The 21,891-nt window shown below is 68.8% G+C and overlaps 2 long non-coding RNA genes across 2 annotated transcripts; both read right to left on the bottom strand.

Moving 5' to 3' along the window:
* Nucleotides 1-904: 904 nt before the first annotated feature.
* Nucleotides 905-6,794, bottom strand: LOC129196086 (uncharacterized). The gene is made up of 4 exons (XR_008574042.1): nucleotides 5,288-6,794; nucleotides 3,217-5,131; nucleotides 1,142-3,056; nucleotides 905-981 (listed from the first exon to the last, which is right to left on the bottom strand). It is a non-coding gene; the product is annotated as an uncharacterized LOC129196086 (long non-coding RNA).
* Nucleotides 6,795-13,032: 6,238 nt separating this feature from the next.
* On the bottom strand, nucleotides 13,033-21,682 carry LOC129196085 (uncharacterized). The gene is made up of 5 exons (XR_008574041.1): nucleotides 19,814-21,682; nucleotides 17,739-19,653; nucleotides 15,664-17,578; nucleotides 13,588-15,503; nucleotides 13,033-13,427 (listed from the first exon to the last, which is right to left on the bottom strand). It is a non-coding gene; the product is annotated as an uncharacterized LOC129196085 (long non-coding RNA).
* Nucleotides 21,683-21,891: the final 209 nt, after the last annotated feature.

The raw sequence follows: 21,891 nt of genomic DNA, 5'->3' as shown, positions 1-21,891 counted from the left end.
CTCGTGACACACGCCCCGAGTACAGGGCTGTCACGCTGGCAGCTCGCCAGCAGGACAGGCGGCCACGCAGGCAGAGACACCCAGGCCCTGACTACAGGCAGGTCGCGTTGCCCGCTCTACCGCTAAGCGGCTTCGCTCCGTCCTTATAGAAAGGAGGGGCAAGCCCGGACTCTCCCTCCGCTCGCGGGCTCAGAGGGGACCCCCCTGTTGCTGCACAGAGCCGCCCTTTCCCTCCTGGGAAGCTTAAGCTAAGCTGCAGCGCTTTTAAGAGGGGCCTAAAGGACAAGCTCACTCGCTCGCTCGCTCACACCCACAAGGACAAAGACAAGGACAAGGACACACAAACAAAACTTCCCAGAAGGGCGAGCGAGCCCTGTGCAGCCAATGTCTGGGGCGCCATCCCTACCGCCGAGCAGGAGAGGAGAGCCTCAGACCCGCCCCCCGGGCTGCATGGAGGCCAGAGGGGCCTCAACACGCCAAGGGGCTTCACGGGTGGCCAAGGGGCAAAGACTGTGACGCGCCCCGACTCCAGGGGGTCACGCTGGGCAGGCCGCCGGCAGGCACAAAGCCGCCGGGGCCAGAGGAGGGGGCCGGGGAAACAGCCCTCCCCTGCTTACAGGGTGGGCTCGGGGTCCAGAGAGCTCCCTTTCCCCCCTCGGGTGCGGAGACGGCGGCTCTCACCCTCCTTACAGGGTCGCCGCTCTCTCCGGGCAGCCAAAGGAGCACGACGGCAAAAGGCCGACGACAACAAAAGCAAAGACCGAGCCCGGGTTACAGGGAGGTCGCCCAGCGCAAAGCCAGCCGGGGCACCCCAAAGGTGCCCGCGATGCTCTTACGTGACCGCGCCCTGCTGACAGGGAGGTCCCTTTGCCCAGAGCGCCTTTCTCCTCTGCCCGCTCTTCAGCCCGATGCCGCTCCTCTTCTCGCTCGCTCTTGACTCGCCGTTCCACACGAAGCCTCTTCTTTCTTCTCCGCCGGCCGCTGCCAAGGAAGGAGGACGCAGTTAGGCCCGAGAAGCGCCAACTCCGCCGCACGAAGCAAACAGGGACACCTGCGCCCCCAGAGGGAGCTCCCCCCAAGGCACCGCCCGCCCGCCCGCCCCTCCACCTCCGCAAAACCCTCCTCCTTCAGCTAGTCTCACCAAAGCGACGCAGGCCAGAGTTCCAGCCGGTGCTGGAGCCGGGCTCGGAGGCGGGCACCCTGGGCAAACGAAGCTGGGCATGCAAAGCAGCGGCCAACGAGGCTCCGCGTCCCTGCTTACAGGGGGCTCGAGCCGCTGCCTGGACCGCAAAGCGCCCGGGACTGCAGGGCACTGGCCGGGCCCTGACTTACAGGGCAGCCCTGGTCCCAAAGGCCCACGGAGGCTCCTTCTCTCCGATTCAGGGGCACCCCGACCCGCACCCCGCTAACGGGGCCGGTCACCCCACGCAGGCTGCCAGCTGAGCACAAAGGCTCCCAGACCCGGAACCCTGCTTACAGGCAGGTCGACACCCAGGGAGTCGGGGAGCTCGGCCTTCCCCCGCAGCCACAGGAACGAGACTCGACAGCCAGGCAGCGGAGCTTCACGGCCAAAGGCCGGGGGGCCGCGGCCCCAGCCCCGAGGACGGGGGGGGCGCACGCCCGGCCCCCACGCATCCTGGCCCCGCGCCTCTGAAAGGCCGGGGCCAGGAGATACCCGCCTGATTACAGGGGGTCCCTCCAAGCACCTCCCGCCGAGCGCGGGGGACACGCACAGCCCTGCTTACAGGGCGGCCCCCCTCGGCTCGGCTCTCCCAACAAGCCCCGCGGAGCCCGAGGCTCCCACCTGCGCCCGACTTACGGGCCGGCCGGCCTGGCTGCAGCACAACGCCACGTCTTCAGGAGCCCAGGGAGCGACCTCGACCCCAACCGCGGGGAGGTCGCCCCAGCCAAAAGCAGCGCCAAAGGCGGGACTGCGCCCTCCGGCGCAGCGCTTCCTCAACCTGCGCCCGCTAAAGGGCGAGGGAGGGCTCGTTCCTGTGGGCTGGCTAGAGCGGCCCCCCCAGCCCCGCTTACGGGGAGGTCGGGCTGCTCCTGGGGACAAGAGGGCTCCACGGCTCGTGACACACGCCCCGAGTACAGGGCTGTCACGCTGGCAGCTCGCCAGCAGGACAGGCGGCCACGCAGGCAGAGACACCCAGGCCCTGACTACAGGCAGGTCGCGTTGCCCGCTCTACCGCTAAGCGGCTTCGCTCCGTCCTTATAGAAAGGAGGGGCAAGCCCGGACTCTCCCTCCGCTCGCGGGCTCAGAGGGGACCCCCCTGTTGCTGCACAGAGCCGCCCTTTCCCTCCTGGGAAGCTTAAGCTAAGCTGCAGCGCTTTTAAGAGGGGCCTAAAGGACAAGCTCACTCGCTCGCTCGCTCACACCCACAAGGACAAAGACAAGGACAAGGACACACAAACAAAACTTCCCAGAAGGGCGAGCGAGCCCTGTGCAGCCAATGTCTGGGGCGCCATCCCTACCGCCGAGCAGGAGAGGAGAGCCTCAGACCCGCCCCCCGGGCTGCATGGAGGCCAGAGGGGCCTCAACACGCCAAGGGGCTTCACGGGTGGCCAAGGGGCAAAGACTGTGACGCGCCCCGACTCCAGGGGGTCACGCTGGGCAGGCCGCCGGCAGGCACAAAGCCGCCGGGGCCGGAGGAGGGGGCCGGGGAAACAGCCCTCCCCTGCTTACAGGGTGGGCTCGGGGTCCAGAGAGCTCCCTTTCCCCCCTCGGGTGCGGAGACGGCGGCTCTCACCCTCCTTACAGGGTCGCCGCTCTCTCCGGGCAGCCAAAGGAGCACGACGGCAAAAGGCCGACGACAACAAAAGCAAAGACCGAGCCCTGGTTACAGGGAGGTCGCCCAGCGCAAAGCCAGCCGGGGCACCCCAAAGGTGCCCGCGATGCTCTTACGTGACCGCGCCCTGCTGACAGGGAGGTCCCTTTGCCCAGAGCGCCTTTCTCCTCTGCCCGCTCTTCAGCCCGACGCCGCTCCTCTTCTCGCTCGCTCTTGACTCGCCGTTCCACACGAAGCCTCTTCTTTCTTCTCCGCCGGCCGCTGCCAAGGAAGGAGGACGCAGTTAGGCCCGAGAAGCGCCAACTCCGCCGCACGAAGCAAACAGGGACACCTGCGCCCCCAGAGGGAGCTCCCCCCAAGGCACCGCCCGCCCGCCCGCCCCTCCACCTCCGCAAAACCCTCCTCCTTCAGCTAGTCTCACCAAAGCGACGCAGGCCAGAGTTCCAGCCGGTGCTGGAGCCGGGCTCGGAGGCGGGCACCCTGGGCAAACGAAGCTGGGCATGCAAAGCAGCGGCCAACGAGGCTCCGCGTCCCTGCTTACAGGGGGCTCGAGCCGCTGCCTGGACCGCAAAGCGCCCGGGACTGCAGGGCACTGGCCGGGCCCTGACTTACAGGGCAGCCCTGGTCCCAAAGGCCCACGGAGGCTCCTTCTCTCCGATTCAGGGGCACCCCGACCCGCACCCCGCTAACGGGGCCGGTCACCCCACGCAGGCTGCCAGCTGAGCACAAAGGCTCCCAGACCCGGAACCCTGCTTACAGGCAGGTCGACACCCAGGGAGTCGGGGAGCTCGGCCTTCCCCCGCAGCCACAGGAACGAGACTCGACAGCCAGGCAGCGGAGCTTCACGGCCAAAGGCCGGGGGGCCGCGGCCCCAGCCCCGAGGACGGGGGGGGCGCACGCCCGGCCCCCACGCATCCTGGCCCCGCGCCTCTGAAAGGCCGGGGCCAGGAGATACCCGCCTGATTACAGGGGGTCCCTCCAAGCACCTCCCGCCGAGCGCGGGGGACACGCACAGCCCTGCTTACAGGGCGGCCCCCCTCGGCTCGGCTCTCCCAACAAGCCCCGCGGAGCCCGAGGCTCCCACCTGCGCCCGACTTACGGGCCGGCCGGCCTGGCTGCAGCACAACGCCACGTCTTCAGGAGCCCAGGGAGCGACCTCGACCCCAACCGCGGGGAGGTCGCCCCAGCCAAAAGCAGCGCCAAAGGCGGGACTGCGCCCTCCGGCGCAGCGCTTCCTCAACCTGCGCCCGCTAAAGGGCGAGGGAGGGCTCGTTCCTGTGGGCTGGCTAGAGCGGCCCCCCCAGCCCCGCTTACGGGGAGGTCGGGCTGCTCCTGGGGACAAGAGGGCTCCACGGCTCGTGACACACGCCCCGAGTACAGGGCTGTCACGCTGGCAGCTCGCCAGCAGGACAGGCGGCCACGCAGGCAGAGACACCCAGGCCCTGACTACAGGCAGGTCGCGTTGCCCGCTCTACCGCTAAGCGGCTTCGCTCCGTCCTTATAGAAAGGAGGGGCAAGCCCGGACTCTCCCTCCGCTCGCGGGCTCAGAGGGGACCCCCCTGTTGCTGCACAGAGCCGCCCTTTCCCTCCTGGGAAGCTTAAGCTAAGCTGCAGCGCTTTTAAGAGGGGCCTAAAGGACAAGCTCACTCGCTCGCTCGCTCACACCCACAAGGACAAAGACAAGGACAAGGACACACAAACAAAACTTCCCAGAAGGGCGAGCGAGCCCTGTGCAGCCAATGTCTGGGGCGCCATCCCTACCGCCGAGCAGGAGAGGAGAGCCTCAGACCCGCCCCCCGGGCTGCATGGAGGCCAGAGGGGCCTCAACACGCCAAGGGGCTTCACGGGTGGCCAAGGGGCAAAGACTGTGACGCGCCCCGACTCCAGGGGGTCACGCTGGGCAGGCCGCCGGCAGGCACAAAGCCGCCGGGGCCAGAGGAGGGGGCCGGGGAAACAGCCCTCCCCTGCTTACAGGGTGGGCTCGGGGTCCAGAGAGCTCCCTTTCCCCCCTCGGGTGCGGAGACGGCGGCTCTCACCCTCCTTACAGGGTCGCCGCTCTCTCCGGGCAGCCAAAGGAGCACGACGGCAAAAGGCCGACGACAACAAAAGCAAAGACCGAGCCCTGGTTACAGGGAGGTCGCCCAGCGCAAAGCCAGCCGGGGCACCCCAAAGGTGCCCGCGATGCTCTTACGTGACCGCGCCCTGCTGACAGGGAGGTCCCTTTGCCCAGAGCGCCTTTCTCCTCTGCCCGCTCTTCAGCCCGACGCCGCTCCTCTTCTCGCTCGCTCTTGACTCGCCGTTCCACACGAAGCCTCTTCTTTCTTCTCCGCCGGCCGCTGCCAAGGAAGGAGGACGCAGTTAGGCCCGAGAAGCGCCAACTCCGCCGCACGAAGCAAACAGGGACACCTGCGCCCCCAGAGGGAGCTCCCCCCAAGGCACCGCCCGCCCGCCCCTCCACCTCCGCAAAACCCTCCTCCTTCAGCTAGTCTCACCAAAGCGACGCAGGCCAGAGTTCCAGCCGGTGCTGGAGCCGGGCTCGGAGGCGGGCACCCTGGGCAAACGAAGCTGGGCATGCAAAGCAGCGGCCAACGAGGCTCCGCGTCCCTGCTTACAGGGGGCTCGAGCCGCTGCCTGGACCGCAAAGCGCCCGGGACTGCAGGGCACTGGCCGGGCCCTGACTTACAGGGCAGCCCTGGTCCCAAAGGCCCACGGAGGCTCCTTCTCTCCGATTCAGGGGCACCCCGACCCGCACCCCGCTAACGGGGCCGGTCACCCCACGCAGGCTGCCAGCTGAGCACAAAGGCTCCCAGACCCGGAACCCTGCTTACAGGCAGGTCGACACCCAGGGAGTCGGGGAGCTCGGCCTTCCCCCGCAGCCACAGGAACGAGACTCGACAGCCAGGCAGCGGAGCTTCACGGCCAAAGGCCGGGGGGCCGCAGCCCCAGCCCCGAGGACGGGGGGGGCGCACGCCCGGCCCCCACGCATCCTGGCCCCGCGCCTCTGAAAGGCCGGGGCCAGGAGATACCCGCCTGATTACAGGGGGTCCCTCCAAGCACCTCCCGCCGAGCGCGGGGGACACGCACAGCCCTGCTTACAGGGCGGCCCCCCTCGGCTCGGCTCTCCCAACAAGCCCCGCGGAGCCCGAGGCTCCCACCTGCGCCCGACTTACGGGCCGGCCGGCCTGGCTGCAGCACAACGCCACGTCTTCAGGAGCCCAGGGAGCGACCTCGACCCCAACCGCGGGGAGGTCGCCCCAGCCAAAAGCAGCGCCAAAGGCGGGACTGCGCCCTCCGGCGCAGCGCTTCCTCAACCTGCGCCCGCTAAAGGGCGAGGGAGGGCTCGTTCCTGTGGGCTGGCTAGAGCGGCCCCCCCAGCCCCGCTTACGGGGAGGTCGGGCTGCTCCTGGGGACAAGAGGGCTCCACGGCTCGTGACACACGCCCCGAGTACAGGGCTGTCACGCTGGCAGCTCGCCAGCAGGACAGGCGGCCACGCAGGCAGAGACACCCAGGCCCTGACTACAGGCAGGTCGCGTTGCCCGCTCTACCGCTAAGCGGCTTCGCTCCGTCCTTATAGAAAGGAGGGGCAAGCCCGGACTCTCCCTCCGCTCGCGGGCTCAGAGGGGACCCCCCTGTTGCTGCACAGAGCCGCCCTTTCCCTCCTGGGAAGCTTAAGCTAAGCTGCAGCGCTTTTAAGAGGGGCCTAAAGGACAAGCTCACTCGCTCGCTCGCTCACACCCACAAGGACAAAGACAAGGACAAGGACACACAAACAAAACTTCCCAGAAGGGCGAGCGAGCCCTGTGCAGCCAATGTCTGGGGCGCCATCCCTACCGCCGAGCAGGAGAGGAGAGCCTCAGACCCGCCCCCCGGGCTGCATGGAGGCCAGAGGGGCCTCAACACGCCAAGGGGCTTCACGGGTGGCCAAGGGGCAAAGACTGTGACGCGCCCCGACTCCAGGGGGTCACGCTGGGCAGGCCGCCGGCAGGCACAAAGCCGCCGGGGCCGGAGGAGGGGGCCGGGGAAACAGCCCTCCCCTGCTTACAGGGTGGGCTCGGGGTCCAGAGAGCTCCCTTTCCCCCCTCGGGTGCGGAGACGGCGGCTCTCACCCTCCTTACAGGGTCGCCGCTCTCTCCGGGCAGCCAAAGGAGCACGACGGCAAAAGGCCGACGACAACAAAAGCAAAGACCGAGCCCTGGTTACAGGGAGGTCGCCCAGCGCAAAGCCAGCCGGGGCACCCCAAAGGTGCCCGCGATGCTCTTACGTGACCGCGCCCTGCTGACAGGGAGGTCCCTTTGCCCAGAGCGCCTTTCTCCTCTGCCCGCTCTTCAGCCCGACGCCGCTCCTCTTCTCGCTCGCTCTTGACTCGCCGTTCCACACGAAGCCTCTTCTTTCTTCTCCGCCGGCCGCTGCCAAGGAAGGAGGACGCAGTTAGGCCCGAGAAGCGCCAACTCCGCCGCACGAAGCAAACAGGGACACCTGCGCCCCCAGAGGGAGCTCCCCCCAAGGCACCGCCCGCCCGCCCGCCCCTCCACCTCCGCAAAACCCTCCTCCTTCAGCTAGTCTCACCAAAGCGACGCAGGCCAGAGTTCCAGCCGGTGCTGGAGCCGGGCTCGGAGGCGGGCACCCTGGGCAAACGAAGCTGGGCATGCAAAGCAGCGGCCAACGAGGCTCCGCGTCCCTGCTTACAGGGGGCTCGAGCCGCTGCCTGGACCGCAAAGCGCCCGGGACTGCAGGGCACTGGCCGGGCCCTGACTTACAGGGCAGCCCTGGTCCCAAAGGCCCACGGAGGCTCCTTCTCTCCGATTCAGGGGCACCCCGACCCGCACCCCGCTAACGGGGCCGGTCACCCCACGCAGGCTGCCAGCTGAGCACAAAGGCTCCCAGACCCGGAACCCTGCTTACAGGCAGGTCGACACCCAGGGAGTCGGGGAGCTCGGCCTTCCCCCGCAGCCACAGGAACGAGACTCGACAGCCAGGCAGCGGAGCTTCACGGCCAAAGGCCGGGGGGCCGCGGCCCCAGCCCCGAGGACGGGGGGGGCGCACGCCCGGCCCCCACGCATCCTGGCCCCGCGCCTCTGAAAGGCCGGGGCCAGGAGATACCCGCCTGATTACAGGGGGTCCCTCCAAGCACCTCCCGCCGAGCGCGGGGGACACGCACAGCCCTGCTTACAGGGCGGCCCCCCTCGGCTCGGCTCTCCCAACAAGCCCCGCGGAGCCCGAGGCTCCCACCTGCGCCCGACTTACGGGCCGGCCGGCCTGGCTGCAGCACAACGCCACGTCTTCAGGAGCCCAGGGAGCGACCTCGACCCCAACCGCGGGGAGGTCGCCCCAGCCAAAAGCAGCGCCAAAGGCGGGACTGCGCCCTCCGGCGCAGCGCTTCCTCAACCTGCGCCCGCTAAAGGGCGAGGGAGGGCTCGTTCCTGTGGGCTGGCTAGAGCGGCCCCCCCAGCCCCGCTTACGGGGAGGTCGGGCTGCTCCTGGGGACAAGAGGGCTCCACGGCTCGTGACACACGCCCCGAGTACAGGGCTGTCACGCTGGCAGCTCGCCAGCAGGACAGGCGGCCACGCAGGCAGAGACACCCAGGCCCTGACTACAGGCAGGTCGCGTTGCCCGCTCTACCGCTAAGCGGCTTCGCTCCGTCCTTATAGAAAGGAGGGGCAAGCCCGGACTCTCCCTCCGCTCGCGGGCTCAGAGGGGACCCCCCTGTTGCTGCACAGAGCCGCCCTTTCCCTCCTGGGAAGCTTAAGCTAAGCTGCAGCGCTTTTAAGAGGGGCCTAAAGGACAAGCTCACTCGCTCGCTCGCTCACACCCACAAGGACAAAGACAAGGACAAGGACACACAAACAAAACTTCCCAGAAGGGCGAGCGAGCCCTGTGCAGCCAATGTCTGGGGCGCCATCCCTACCGCCGAGCAGGAGAGGAGAGCCTCAGACCCGCCCCCCGGGCTGCATGGAGGCCAGAGGGGCCTCAACACGCCAAGGGGCTTCACGGGTGGCCAAGGGGCAAAGACTGTGACGCGCCCCGACTCCAGGGGGTCACGCTGGGCAGGCCGCCGGCAGGCACAAAGCCGCCGGGGCCGGAGGAGGGGGCCGGGGAAACAGCCCTCCCCTGCTTACAGGGTGGGCTCGGGGTCCAGAGAGCTCCCTTTCCCCCCTCGGGTGCGGAGACGGCGGCTCTCACCCTCCTTACAGGGTCGCCGCTCTCTCCGGGCAGCCAAAGGAGCACGACGGCAAAAGGCCGACGACAACAAAAGCAAAGACCGAGCCCTGGTTACAGGGAGGTCGCCCAGCGCAAAGCCAGCCGGGGCACCCCAAAGGTGCCCGCGATGCTCTTACGTGACCGCGCCCTGCTGACAGGGAGGTCCCTTTGCCCAGAGCGCCTTTCTCCTCTGCCCGCTCTTCAGCCCGACGCCGCTCCTCTTCTCGCTCGCTCTTGACTCGCCGTTCCACACGAAGCCTCTTCTTTCTTCTCCGCCGGCCGCTGCCAAGGAAGGAGGACGCAGTTAGGCCCGAGAAGCGCCAACTCCGCCGCACGAAGCAAACAGGGACACCTGCGCCCCCAGAGGGAGCTCCCCCCAAGGCACCGCCCGCCCGCCCGCCCCTCCACCTCCGCAAAACCCTCCTCCTTCAGCTAGTCTCACCAAAGCGACGCAGGCCAGAGTTCCAGCCGGTGCTGGAGCCGGGCTCGGAGGCGGGCACCCTGGGCAAACGAAGCTGGGCATGCAAAGCAGCGGCCAACGAGGCTCCGCGTCCCTGCTTACAGGGGGCTCGAGCCGCTGCCTGGACCGCAAAGCGCCCGGGACTGCAGGGCACTGGCCGGGCCCTGACTTACAGGGCAGCCCTGGTCCCAAAGGCCCACGGAGGCTCCTTCTCTCCGATTCAGGGGCACCCCGACCCGCACCCCGCTAACGGGGCCGGTCACCCCACGCAGGCTGCCAGCTGAGCACAAAGGCTCCCAGACCCGGAACCCTGCTTACAGGCAGGTCGACACCCAGGGAGTCGGGGAGCTCGGCCTTCCCCCGCAGCCACAGGAACGAGACTCGACAGCCAGGCAGCGGAGCTTCACGGCCAAAGGCCGGGGGGCCGCGGCCCCAGCCCCGAGGACGGGGGGGGCGCACGCCCGGCCCCCACGCATCCTGGCCCCGCGCCTCTGAAAGGCCGGGGCCAGGAGATACCCGCCTGATTACAGGGGGTCCCTCCAAGCACCTCCCGCCGAGCGCGGGGGACACGCACAGCCCTGCTTACAGGGCGGCCCCCCTCGGCTCGGCTCTCCCAACAAGCCCCGCGGAGCCCGAGGCTCCCACCTGCGCCCGACTTACGGGCCGGCCGGCCTGGCTGCAGCACAACGCCACGTCTTCAGGAGCCCAGGGAGCGACCTCGACCCCAACCGCGGGGAGGTCGCCCCAGCCAAAAGCAGCGCCAAAGGCGGGACTGCGCCCTCCGGCGCAGCGCTTCCTCAACCTGCGCCCGCTAAAGGGCGAGGGAGGGCTCGTTCCTGTGGGCTGGCTAGAGCGGCCCCCCCAGCCCCGCTTACGGGGAGGTCGGGCTGCTCCTGGGGACAAGAGGGCTCCACGGCTCGTGACACACGCCCCGAGTACAGGGCTGTCACGCTGGCAGCTCGCCAGCAGGACAGGCGGCCACGCAGGCAGAGACACCCAGGCCCTGACTACAGGCAGGTCGCGTTGCCCGCTCTACCGCTAAGCGGCTTCGCTCCGTCCTTATAGAAAGGAGGGGCAAGCCCGGACTCTCCCTCCGCTCGCGGGCTCAGAGGGGACCCCCCTGTTGCTGCACAGAGCCGCCCTTTCCCTCCTGGGAAGCTTAAGCTAAGCTGCAGCGCTTTTAAGAGGGGCCTAAAGGACAAGCTCACTCGCTCGCTCGCTCACACCCACAAGGACAAAGACAAGGACAAGGACACACAAACAAAACTTCCCAGAAGGGCGAGCGAGCCCTGTGCAGCCAATGTCTGGGGCGCCATCCCTACCGCCGAGCAGGAGAGGAGAGCCTCAGACCCGCCCCCCGGGCTGCATGGAGGCCAGAGGGGCCTCAACACGCCAAGGGGCTTCACGGGTGGCCAAGGGGCAAAGACTGTGACGCGCCCCGACTCCAGGGGGTCACGCTGGGCAGGCCGCCGGCAGGCACAAAGCCGCCGGGGCCGGAGGAGGGGGCCGGGGAAACAGCCCTCCCCTGCTTACAGGGTGGGCTCGGGGTCCAGAGAGCTCCCTTTCCCCCCTCGGGTGCGGAGACGGCGGCTCTCACCCTCCTTACAGGGTCGCCGCTCTCTCCGGGCAGCCAAAGGAGCACGACGGCAAAAGGCCGACGACAACAAAAGCAAAGACCGAGCCCTGGTTACAGGGAGGTCGCCCAGCGCAAAGCCAGCCGGGGCACCCCAAAGGTGCCCGCGATGCTCTTACGTGACCGCGCCCTGCTGACAGGGAGGTCCCTTTGCCCAGAGCGCCTTTCTCCTCTGCCCGCTCTTCAGCCCGACGCCGCTCCTCTTCTCGCTCGCTCTTGACTCGCCGTTCCACACGAAGCCTCTTCTTTCTTCTCCGCCGGCCGCTGCCAAGGAAGGAGGACGCAGTTAGGCCCGAGAAGCGCCAACTCCGCCGCACGAAGCAAACAGGGACACCTGCGCCCCCAGAGGGAGCTCCCCCCAAGGCACCGCCCGCCCGCCCGCCCCTCCACCTCCGCAAAACCCTCCTCCTTCAGCTAGTCTCACCAAAGCGACGCAGGCCAGAGTTCCAGCCGGTGCTGGAGCCGGGCTCGGAGGCGGGCACCCTGGGCAAACGAAGCTGGGCATGCAAAGCAGCGGCCAACGAGGCTCCGCGTCCCTGCTTACAGGGGGCTCGAGCCGCTGCCTGGACCGCAAAGCGCCCGGGACTGCAGGGCACTGGCCGGGCCCTGACTTACAGGGCAGCCCTGGTCCCAAAGGCCCACGGAGGCTCCTTCTCTCCGATTCAGGGGCACCCCGACCCGCACCCCGCTAACGGGGCCGGTCACCCCACGCAGGCTGCCAGCTGAGCACAAAGGCTCCCAGACCCGGAACCCTGCTTACAGGCAGGTCGACACCCAGGGAGTCGGGGAGCTCGGCCTTCCCCCGCAGCCACAGGAACGAGACTCGACAGCCAGGCAGCGGAGCTTCACGGCCAAAGGCCGGGGGGCCGCGGCCCCAGCCCCGAGGACGGGGGGGGCGCACGCCCGGCCCCCACGCATCCTGGCCCCGCGCCTCTGAAAGGCCGGGGCCAGGAGATACCCGCCTGATTACAGGGGGTCCCTCCAAGCACCTCCCGCCGAGCGCGGGGGACACGCACAGCCCTGCTTACAGGGCGGCCCCCCTCGGCTCGGCTCTCCCAACAAGCCCCGCGGAGCCCGAGGCTCCCACCTGCGCCCGACTTACGGGCCGGCCGGCCTGGCTGCAGCACAACGCCACGTCTTCAGGAGCCCAGGGAGCGACCTCGACCCCAACCGCGGGGAGGTCGCCCCAGCCAAAAGCAGCGCCAAAGGCGGGACTGCGCCCTCCGGCGCAGCGCTTCCTCAACCTGCGCCCGCTAAAGGGCGAGGGAGGGCTCGTTCCTGTGGGCTGGCTAGAGCGGCCCCCCCAGCCCCGCTTACGGGGAGGTCGGGCTGCTCCTGGGGACAAGAGGGCTCCACGGCTCGTGACACACGCCCCGAGTACAGGGCTGTCACGCTGGCAGCTCGCCAGCAGGACAGGCGGCCACGCAGGCAGAGACACCCAGGCCCTGACTACAGGCAGGTCGCGTTGCCCGCTCTACCGCTAAGCGGCTTCGCTCCGTCCTTATAGAAAGGAGGGGCAAGCCCGGACTCTCCCTCCGCTCGCGGGCTCAGAGGGGACCCCCCTGTTGCTGCACAGAGCCGCCCTTTCCCTCCTGGGAAGCTTAAGCTAAGCTGCAGCGCTTTTAAGAGGGGCCTAAAGGACAAGCTCACTCGCTCGCTCGCTCACACCCACAAGGACAAAGACAAGGACAAGGACACACAAACAAAACTTCCCAGAAGGGCGAGCGAGCCCTGTGCAGCCAATGTCTGGGGCGCCATCCCTACCGCCGAGCAGGAGAGGAGAGCCTCAGACCCGCCCCCCGGGCTGCATGGAGGCCAGAGGGGCCTCAACACGCCAAGGGGCTTCACGGGTGGCCAAGGGGCAAAGACTGTGACGCGCCCCGACTCCAGGGGGTCACGCTGGGCAGGCCGCCGGCAGGCACAAAGCCGCCGGGGCCGGAGGAGGGGGCCGGGGAAACAGCCCTCCCCTGCTTACAGGGTGGGCTCGGGGTCCAGAGAGCTCCCTTTCCCCCCTCGGGTGCGGAGACGGCGGCTCTCACCCTCCTTACAGGGTCGCCGCTCTCTCCGGGCAGCCAAAGGAGCACGACGGCAAAAGGCCGACGACAACAAAAGCAAAGACCGAGCCCTGGTTACAGGGAGGTCGCCCAGCGCAAAGCCAGCCGGGGCACCCCAAAGGTGCCCGCGATGCTCTTACGTGACCGCGCCCTGCTGACAGGGAGGTCCCTTTGCCCAGAGCGCCTTTCTCCTCTGCCCGCTCTTCAGCCCGACGCCGCTCCTCTTCTCGCTCGCTCTTGACTCGCCGTTCCACACGAAGCCTCTTCTTTCTTCTCCGCCGGCCGCTGCCAAGGAAGGAGGACGCAGTTAGGCCCGAGAAGCGCCAACTCCGCCGCACGAAGCAAACAGGGACACCTGCGCCCCCAGAGGGAGCTCCCCCCAAGGCACCGCCCGCCCGCCCGCCCCTCCACCTCCGCAAAACCCTCCTCCTTCAGCTAGTCTCACCAAAGCGACGCAGGCCAGAGTTCCAGCCGGTGCTGGAGCCGGGCTCGGAGGCGGGCACCCTGGGCAAACGAAGCTGGGCATGCAAAGCAGCGGCCAACGAGGCTCCGCGTCCCTGCTTACAGGGGGCTCGAGCCGCTGCCTGGACCGCAAAGCGCCCGGGACTGCAGGGCACTGGCCGGGCCCTGACTTACAGGGCAGCCCTGGTCCCAAAGGCCCACGGAGGCTCCTTCTCTCCGATTCAGGGGCACCCCGACCCGCACCCCGCTAACGGGGCCGGTCACCCCACGCAGGCTGCCAGCTGAGCACAAAGGCTCCCAGACCCGGAACCCTGCTTACAGGCAGGTCGACACCCAGGGAGTCGGGGAGCTCGGCCTTCCCCCGCAGCCACAGGAACGAGACTCGACAGCCAGGCAGCGGAGCTTCACGGCCAAAGGCCGGGGGGCCGCGGCCCCAGCCCCGAGGACGGGGGGGGGCGCACGCCCGGCCCCCACGCATCCTGGCCCCGCGCCTCTGAAAGGCCGGGGCCAGGAGATACCCGCCTGATTACAGGGGGTCCCTCCAAGCACCTCCCGCCGAGCGCGGGGGACACGCACAGCCCTGCTTACAGGGCGGCCCCCCTCGGCTCGGCTCTCCCAACAAGCCCCGCGGAGCCCGAGGCTCCCACCTGCGCCCGACTTACGGGCCGGCCGGCCTGGCTGCAGCACAACGCCACGTCTTCAGGAGCCCAGGGAGCGACCTCGACCCCAACCGCGGGGAGGTCGCCCCAGCCAAAAGCAGCGCCAAAGGCGGGACTGCGCCCTCCGGCGCAGCGCTTCCTCAACCTGCGCCCGCTAAAGGGCGAGGGAGGGCTCGTTCCTGTGGGCTGGCTAGAGCGGCCCCCCCAGCCCCGCTTACGGGGAGGTCGGGCTGCTCCTGGGGACAAGAGGGCTCCACGGCTCGTGACACACGCCCCGAGTACAGGGCTGTCACGCTGGCAGCTCGCCAGCAGGACAGGCGGCCACGCAGGCAGAGACACCCAGGCCCTGACTACAGGCAGGTCGCGTTGCCCGCTCTACCGCTAAGCGGCTTCGCTCCGTCCTTATAGAAAGGAGGGGCAAGCCCGGACTCTCCCTCCGCTCGCGGGCTCAGAGGGGACCCCCCTGTTGCTGCACAGAGCCGCCCTTTCCCTCCTGGGAAGCTTAAGCTAAGCTGCAGCGCTTTTAAGAGGGGCCTAAAGGACAAGCTCACTCGCTCGCTCGCTCACACCCACAAGGACAAAGACAAGGACAAGGACACACAAACAAAACTTCCCAGAAGGGCGAGCGAGCCCTGTGCAGCCAATGTCTGGGGCGCCATCCCTACCGCCGAGCAGGAGAGGAGAGCCTCAGACCCGCCCCCCGGGCTGCATGGAGGCCAGAGGGGCCTCAACACGCCAAGGGGCTTCACGGGTGGCCAAGGGGCAAAGACTGTGACGCGCCCCGACTCCAGGGGGTCACGCTGGGCAGGCCGCCGGCAGGCACAAAGCCGCCGGGGCCAGAGGAGGGGGCCGGGGAAACAGCCCTCCCCTGCTTACAGGGTGGGCTCGGGGTCCAGAGAGCTCCCTTTCCCCCCTCGGGTGCGGAGACGGCGGCTCTCACCCTCCTTACAGGGTCGCCGCTCTCTCCGGGCAGCCAAAGGAGCACGACGGCAAAAGGCCGACGACAACAAAAGCAAAGACCGAGCCCTGGTTACAGGGAGGTCGCCCAGCGCAAAGCCAGCCGGGGCACCCCAAAGGTGCCCGCGATGCTCTTACGTGACCGCGCCCTGCTGACAGGGAGGTCCCTTTGCCCAGAGCGCCTTTCTCCTCTGCCCGCTCTTCAGCCCGACGCCGCTCCTCTTCTCGCTCGCTCTTGACTCGCCGTTCCACACGAAGCCTCTTCTTTCTTCTCCGCCGGCCGCTGCCAAGGAAGGAGGACGCAGTTAGGCCCGAGAAGCGCCAACTCCGCCGCACGAAGCAAACAGGGACACCTGCGCCCCCAGAGGGAGCTCCCCCCAAGGCACCGCCCGCCCGCCCGCCCCTCCACCTCCGCAAAACCCTCCTCCTTCAGCTAGTCTCACCAAAGCGACGCAGGCCAGAGTTCCAGCCGGTGCTGGAGCCGGGCTCGGAGGCGGGCACCCTGGGCAAACGAAGCTGGGCATGCAAAGCAGCGGCCAACGAGGCTCCGCGTCCCTGCTTACAGGGGGCTCGAGCCGCTGCCTGGACCGCAAAGCGCCCGGGACTGCAGGGCACTGGCCGGGCCCTGACTTACAGGGCAGCCCTGGTCCCAAAGGCCCACGGAGGCTCCTTCTCTCCGATTCAGGGGCACCCCGACCCGCACCCCGCTAACGGGGCCGGTCACCCCACGCAGGCTGCCAGCTGAGCACAAAGGCTCCCAGACCCGGAACCCTGCTTACAGGCAGGTCGACACCCAGGGAGTCGGGGAGCTCGGCCTTCCCCCGCAGCCACAGGAACGAGACTCGACAGCCAGGCAGCGGAGCTTCACGGCCAAAGGCCGGGGGGCCGCAGCCCCAGCCCCGAGGACGGGGGGGGCGCACGCCCGGCCCCCACGCATCCTGGCCCCGCGCCTCTGAAAGGCCGGGGCCAGGAGATACCCGCCTGATTACAGGGGGTCCCTCCAAGCACCTCCCGCCGAGCGCGGGGGACACGCACAGCCCTGCTTACAGGGCGGCCCCCCTCGGCTCGGCTCTCCCAACAAGCCCCGCGGAGCCCGAGGCTCCCACCTGCGCCCGACTTACGGGCCGGCCGGCCTGGCTGCAGCACAACGCCACGTCTTCAGGAGCCCAGGGAGCGACCTCGACCCCAACCGCGGGGAGGTCGCCCCAGCCAAAAGCAGCGCCAAAGGCGGGACTGCGCCCTCCGGCGCAGCGCTTCCTCAACCTGCGCCCGCTAAAGGGCGAGGGAGGGCTCGTTCCTGTGGGCTGGCTAGAGCGGCCCCCCCAGCCCCGCTTACGGGGAGGTCGGGCTGCTCCTGGGGACAAGAGGGCTCCACGGCTCGTGACACACGCCCCGAGTACAGGGCTGTCACGCTGGCAGCTCGCCAGCAGGACAGGCGGCCACGCAGGCAGAGACACCCAGGCCCTGACTACAGGCAGGTCGCGTTGCCCGCTCTACCGCTAAGCGGCTTCGCTCCGTCCTTATAGAAAGGAGGGGCAAGCCCGGACTCTCCCTCCGCTCGCGGGCTCAGAGGGGACCCCCCTGTTGCTGCACAGAGCCGCCCTTTCCCTCCTGGGAAGCTTAAGCTAAGCTGCAGCGCTTTTAAGAGGGGCCTAAAGGACAAGCTCACTCGCTCGCTCGCTCACACCCACAAGGACAAAGACAAGGACAAGGACACACAAACAAAACTTCCCAGAAGGGCGAGCGAGCCCTGTGCAGCCAATGTCTGGGGCGCCATCCCTACCGCCGAGCAGGAGAGGAGAGCCTCAGACCCGCCCCCCGGGCTGCATGGAGGCCAGAGGGGCCTCAACACGCCAAGGGGCTTCACGGGTGGCCAAGGGGCAAAGACTGTGACGCGCCCCGACTCCAGGGGGTCACGCTGGGCAGGCCGCCGGCAGGCACAAAGCCGCCGGGGCCAGAGGAGGGGGCCGGGGAAACAGCCCTCCCCTGCTTACAGGGTGGGCTCGGGGTCCAGAGAGCTCCCTTTCCCCCCTCGGGTGCGGAGACGGCGGCTCTCACCCTCCTTACAGGGTCGCCGCTCTCTCCGGGCAGCCAAAGGAGCACGACGGCAAAAGGCCGACGACAACAAAAGCAAAGACCGAGCCCTGGTTACAGGGAGGTCGCCCAGCGCAAAGCCAGCCGGGGCACCCCAAAGGTGCCCGCGATGCTCTTACGTGACCGCGCCCTGCTGACAGGGAGGTCCCTTTGCCCAGAGCGCCTTTCTCCTCTGCCCGCTCTTCAGCCCGACGCCGCTCCTCTTCTCGCTCGCTCTTGACTCGCCGTTCCACACGAAGCCTCTTCTTTCTTCTCCGCCGGCCGCTGCCAAGGAAGGAGGACGCAGTTAGGCCCGAGAAGCGCCAACTCCGCCGCACGAAGCAAACAGGGACACCTGCGCCCCCAGAGGGAGCTCCCCCCAAGGCACCGCCCGCCCGCCCGCCCCTCCACCTCCGCAAAACCCTCCTCCTTCAGCTAGTCTCACCAAAGCGACGCAGGCCAGAGTTCCAGCCGGTGCTGGAGCCGGGCTCGGAGGCGGGCACCCTGGGCAAACGAAGCTGGGCATGCAAAGCAGCGGCCAACGAGGCTCCGCGTCCCTGCTTACAGGGGGCTCGAGCCGCTGCCTGGACCGCAAAGCGCCCGGGACTGCAGGGCACTGGCCGGGCCCTGACTTACAGGGCAGCCCTGGTCCCAAAGGCCCACGGAGGCTCCTTCTCTCCGATTCAGGGGCACCCCGACCCGCACCCCGCTAACGGGGCCGGTCACCCCACGCAGGCTGCCAGCTGAGCACAAAGGCTCCCAGACCCGGAACCCTGCTTACAGGCAGGTCGACACCCAGGGAGTCGGGGAGCTCGGCCTTCCCCCGCAGCCACAGGAACGAGACTCGACAGCCAGGCAGCGGAGCTTCACGGCCAAAGGCCGGGGGGCCGCAGCCCCAGCCCCGAGGACGGGGGGGGCGCACGCCCGGCCCCCACGCATCCTGGCCCCGCGCCTCTGAAAGGCCGGGGCCAGGAGATACCCGCCTGATTACAGGGGGTCCCTCCAAGCACCTCCCGCCGAGCGCGGGGGACACGCACAGCCCTGCTTACAGGGCGGCCCCCCTCGGCTCGGCTCTCCCAACAAGCCCCGCGGAGCCCGAGGCTCCCACCTGCGCCCGACTTACGGGCCGGCCGGCCTGGCTGCAGCACAACGCCACGTCTTCAGGAGCCCAGGGAGCGACCTCGACCCCAACCGCGGGGAGGTCGCCCCAGCCAAAAGCAGCGCCAAAGGCGGGACTGCGCCCTCCGGCGCAGCGCTTCCTCAACCTGCGCCCGCTAAAGGGCGAGGGAGGGCTCGTTCCTGTGGGCTGGCTAGAGCGGCCCCCCCAGCCCCGCTTACGGGGAGGTCGGGCTGCTCCTGGGGACAAGAGGGCTCCACGGCTCGTGACACACGCCCCGAGTACAGGGCTGTCACGCTGGCAGCTCGCCAGCAGGACAGGCGGCCACGCAGGCAGAGACACCCAGGCCCTGACTACAGGCAGGTCGCGTTGCCCGCTCTACCGCTAAGCGGCTTCGCTCCGTCCTTATAGAAAGGAGGGGCAAGCCCGGACTCTCCCTCCGCTCGCGGGCTCAGAGGGGACCCCCCTGTTGCTGCACAGAGCCGCCCTTTCCCTCCTGGGAAGCTTAAGCTAAGCTGCAGCGCTTTTAAGAGGGGCCTAAAGGACAAGCTCACTCGCTCGCTCGCTCACACCCACAAGGACAAAGACAAGGACAAGGACACACAAACAAAACTTCCCAGAAGGGCGAGCGAGCCCTGTGCAGCCAATGTCTGGGGCGCCATCCCTACCGCCGAGCAGGAGAGGAGAGCCTCAGACCCGCCCCCCGGGCTGCATGGAGGCCAGAGGGGCCTCAACACGCCAAGGGGCTTCACGGGTGGCCAAGGGGCAAAGACTGTGACGCGCCCCGACTCCAGGGGGTCACGCTGGGCAGGCCGCCGGCAGGCACAAAGCCGCCGGGGCCAGAGGAGGGGGCCGGGGAAACAGCCCTCCCCTGCTTACAGGGTGGGCTCGGGGTCCAGAGAGCTCCCTTTCCCCCCTCGGGTGCGGAGACGGCGGCTCTCACCCTCCTTACAGGGTCGCCGCTCTCTCCGGGCAGCCAAAGGAGCACGACGGCAAAAGGCCGACGACAACAAAAGCAAAGACCGAGCCCTGGTTACAGGGAGGTCGCCCAGCGCAAAGCCAGCCGGGGCACCCCAAAGGTGCCCGCGATGCTCTTACGTGACCGCGCCCTGCTGACAGGGAGGTCCCTTTGCCCAGAGCGCCTTTCTCCTCTGCCCGCTCTTCAGCCCGACGCCGCTCCTCTTCTCGCTCGCTCTTGACTCGCCGTTCCACACGAAGCCTCTTCTTTCTTCTCCGCCGGCCGCTGCCAAGGAAGGAGGACGCAGTTAGGCCCGAGAAGCGCCAACTCCGCCGCACGAAGCAAACAGGGACACCTGCGCCCCCAGAGGGAGCTCCCCCCAAGGCACCGCCCGCCCGCCCGCCCCTCCACCTCCGCAAAACCCTCCTCCTTCAGCTAGTCTCACCAAAGCGACGCAGGCCAGAGTTCCAGCCGGTGCTGGAGCCGGGCTCGGAGGCGGGCACCCTGGGCAAACGAAGCTGGGCATGCAAAGCAGCGGCCAACGAGGCTCCGCGTCCCTGCTTACAGGGGGCTCGAGCCGCTGCCTGGACCGCAAAGCGCCCGGGACTGCAGGGCACTGGCCGGGCCCTGACTTACAGGGCAGCCCTGGTCCCAAAGGCCCACGGAGGCTCCTTCTCTCCGATTCAGGGGCACCCCGACCCGCACCCCGCTAACGGGGCCGGTCACCCCACGCAGGCTGCCAGCTGAGCACAAAGGCTCCCAGACCCGGAACCCTGCTTACAGGCAGGTCGACACCCAGGGAGTCGGGGAGCTCGGCCTTCCCCCGCAGCCACAGGAACGAGACTCGACAGCCAGGCAGCGGAGCTTCACGGCCAAAGGCCGGGGGGCCGCGGCCCCAGCCCCGAGGACGGGGGGGGCGCACGCCCGGCCCCCACGCATCCTGGCCCCGCGCCTCTGAAAGGCCGGGGCCAGGAGATACCCGCCTGATTACAGGGGGTCCCTCCAAGCACCTCCCGCCGAGCGCGGGGGACACGCACAGCCCTGCTTACAGGGCGGCCCCCCTCGGCTCGGCTCTCCCAACAAGCCCCGCGGAGCCCGAGGCTCCCACCTGCGCCCGACTTACGGGCCGGCCGGCCTGGCTGCAGCACAACGCCACGTCTTCAGGAGCCCAGGGAGCGACCTCGACCCCAACCGCGGGGAGGTCGCCCCAGCCAAAAGCAGCGCCAAAGGCGGGACTGCGCCCTCCGGCGCAGCGCTTCCTCAACCTGCGCCCGCTAAAGGGCGAGGGAGGGCTCGTTCCTGTGGGCTGGCTAGAGCGGCCCCCCCAGCCCCGCTTACGGGGAGGTCGGGCTGCTCCTGGGGACAAGAGGGCTCCACGGCTCGTGACACACGCCCCGAGTACAGGGCTGTCACGCTGGCAGCTCGCCAGCAGGACAGGCGGCCACGCAGGCAGAGACACCCAGGCCCTGACTACAGGCAGGTCGCGTTGCCCGCTCTACCGCTAAGCGGCTTCGCTCCGTCCTTATAGAAAGGAGGGGCAAGCCCGGACTCTCCCTCCGCTCGCGGGCTCAGAGGGGACCCCCCTGTTGCTGCACAGAGCCGCCCTTTCCCTCCTGGGAAGCTTAAGCTAAGCTGCAGCGCTTTTAAGAGGGGCCTAAAGGACAAGCTCACTCGCTCGCTCGCTCACACCCACAAGGACAAAGACAAGGACAAGGACACACAAACAAAACTTCCCAGAAGGGCGAGCGAGCCCTGTGCAGCCAATGTCTGGGGCGCCATCCCTACCGCCGAGCAGGAGAGGAGAGCCTCAGACCCGCCCCCCGGGCTGCATGGAGGCCAGAGGGGCCTCAACACGCCAAGGGGCTTCACGGGTGGCCAAGGGGCAAAGACTGTGACGCGCCCCGACTCCAGGGGGTCACGCTGGGCAGGCCGCCGGCAGGCACAAAGCCGCCGGGGCCGGAGGAGGGGGCCGGGGAAACAGCCCTCCCCTGCTTACAGGGTGGGCTCGGGGTCCAGAGAGCTCCCTTTCCCCCCTCGGGTGCGGAGACGGCGGCTCTCACCCTCCTTACAGGGTCGCCGCTCTCTCCGGGCAGCCAAAGGAGCACGACGGCAAAAGGCCGACGACAACAAAAGCAAAGACCGAGCCCTGGTTACAGGGAGGTCGCCCAGCGCAAAGCCAGCCGGGGCACCCCAAAGGTGCCCGCGATGCTCTTACGTGACCGCGCCCTGCTGACAGGGAGGTCCCTTTGCCCAGAGCGCCTTTCTCCTCTGCCCGCTCTTCAGCCCGACGCCGCTCCTCTTCTCGCTCGCTCTTGACTCGGCGTTCCACACGAAGCCTCTTCTTTCTTCTCCGCCGGCCGCTGCCAAGGAAGGAGGACGCAGTTAGGCCCGAGAAGCGCCAACTCCGCCGCACGAAGCAAACAGGGACACCTGCGCCCCCAGAGGGAGCTCCCCCCAAGGCACCGCCCGCCCGCCCGCCCCTCCACCTCCGCAAAACCCTCCTCCTTCAGCTAGTCTCACCAA

Source organism: Grus americana, chromosome 24 (genome assembly GCF_028858705.1).
Source record: "Grus americana isolate bGruAme1 chromosome 24, bGruAme1.mat, whole genome shotgun sequence".
NCBI classification, from domain to species: Eukaryota; Metazoa; Chordata; class Aves; order Gruiformes; family Gruidae; genus Grus; species Grus americana.
The sequence above is the reverse complement of the archived record's forward strand: the minus strand, read 5'-3'. Positions and strand labels throughout refer to the sequence as shown.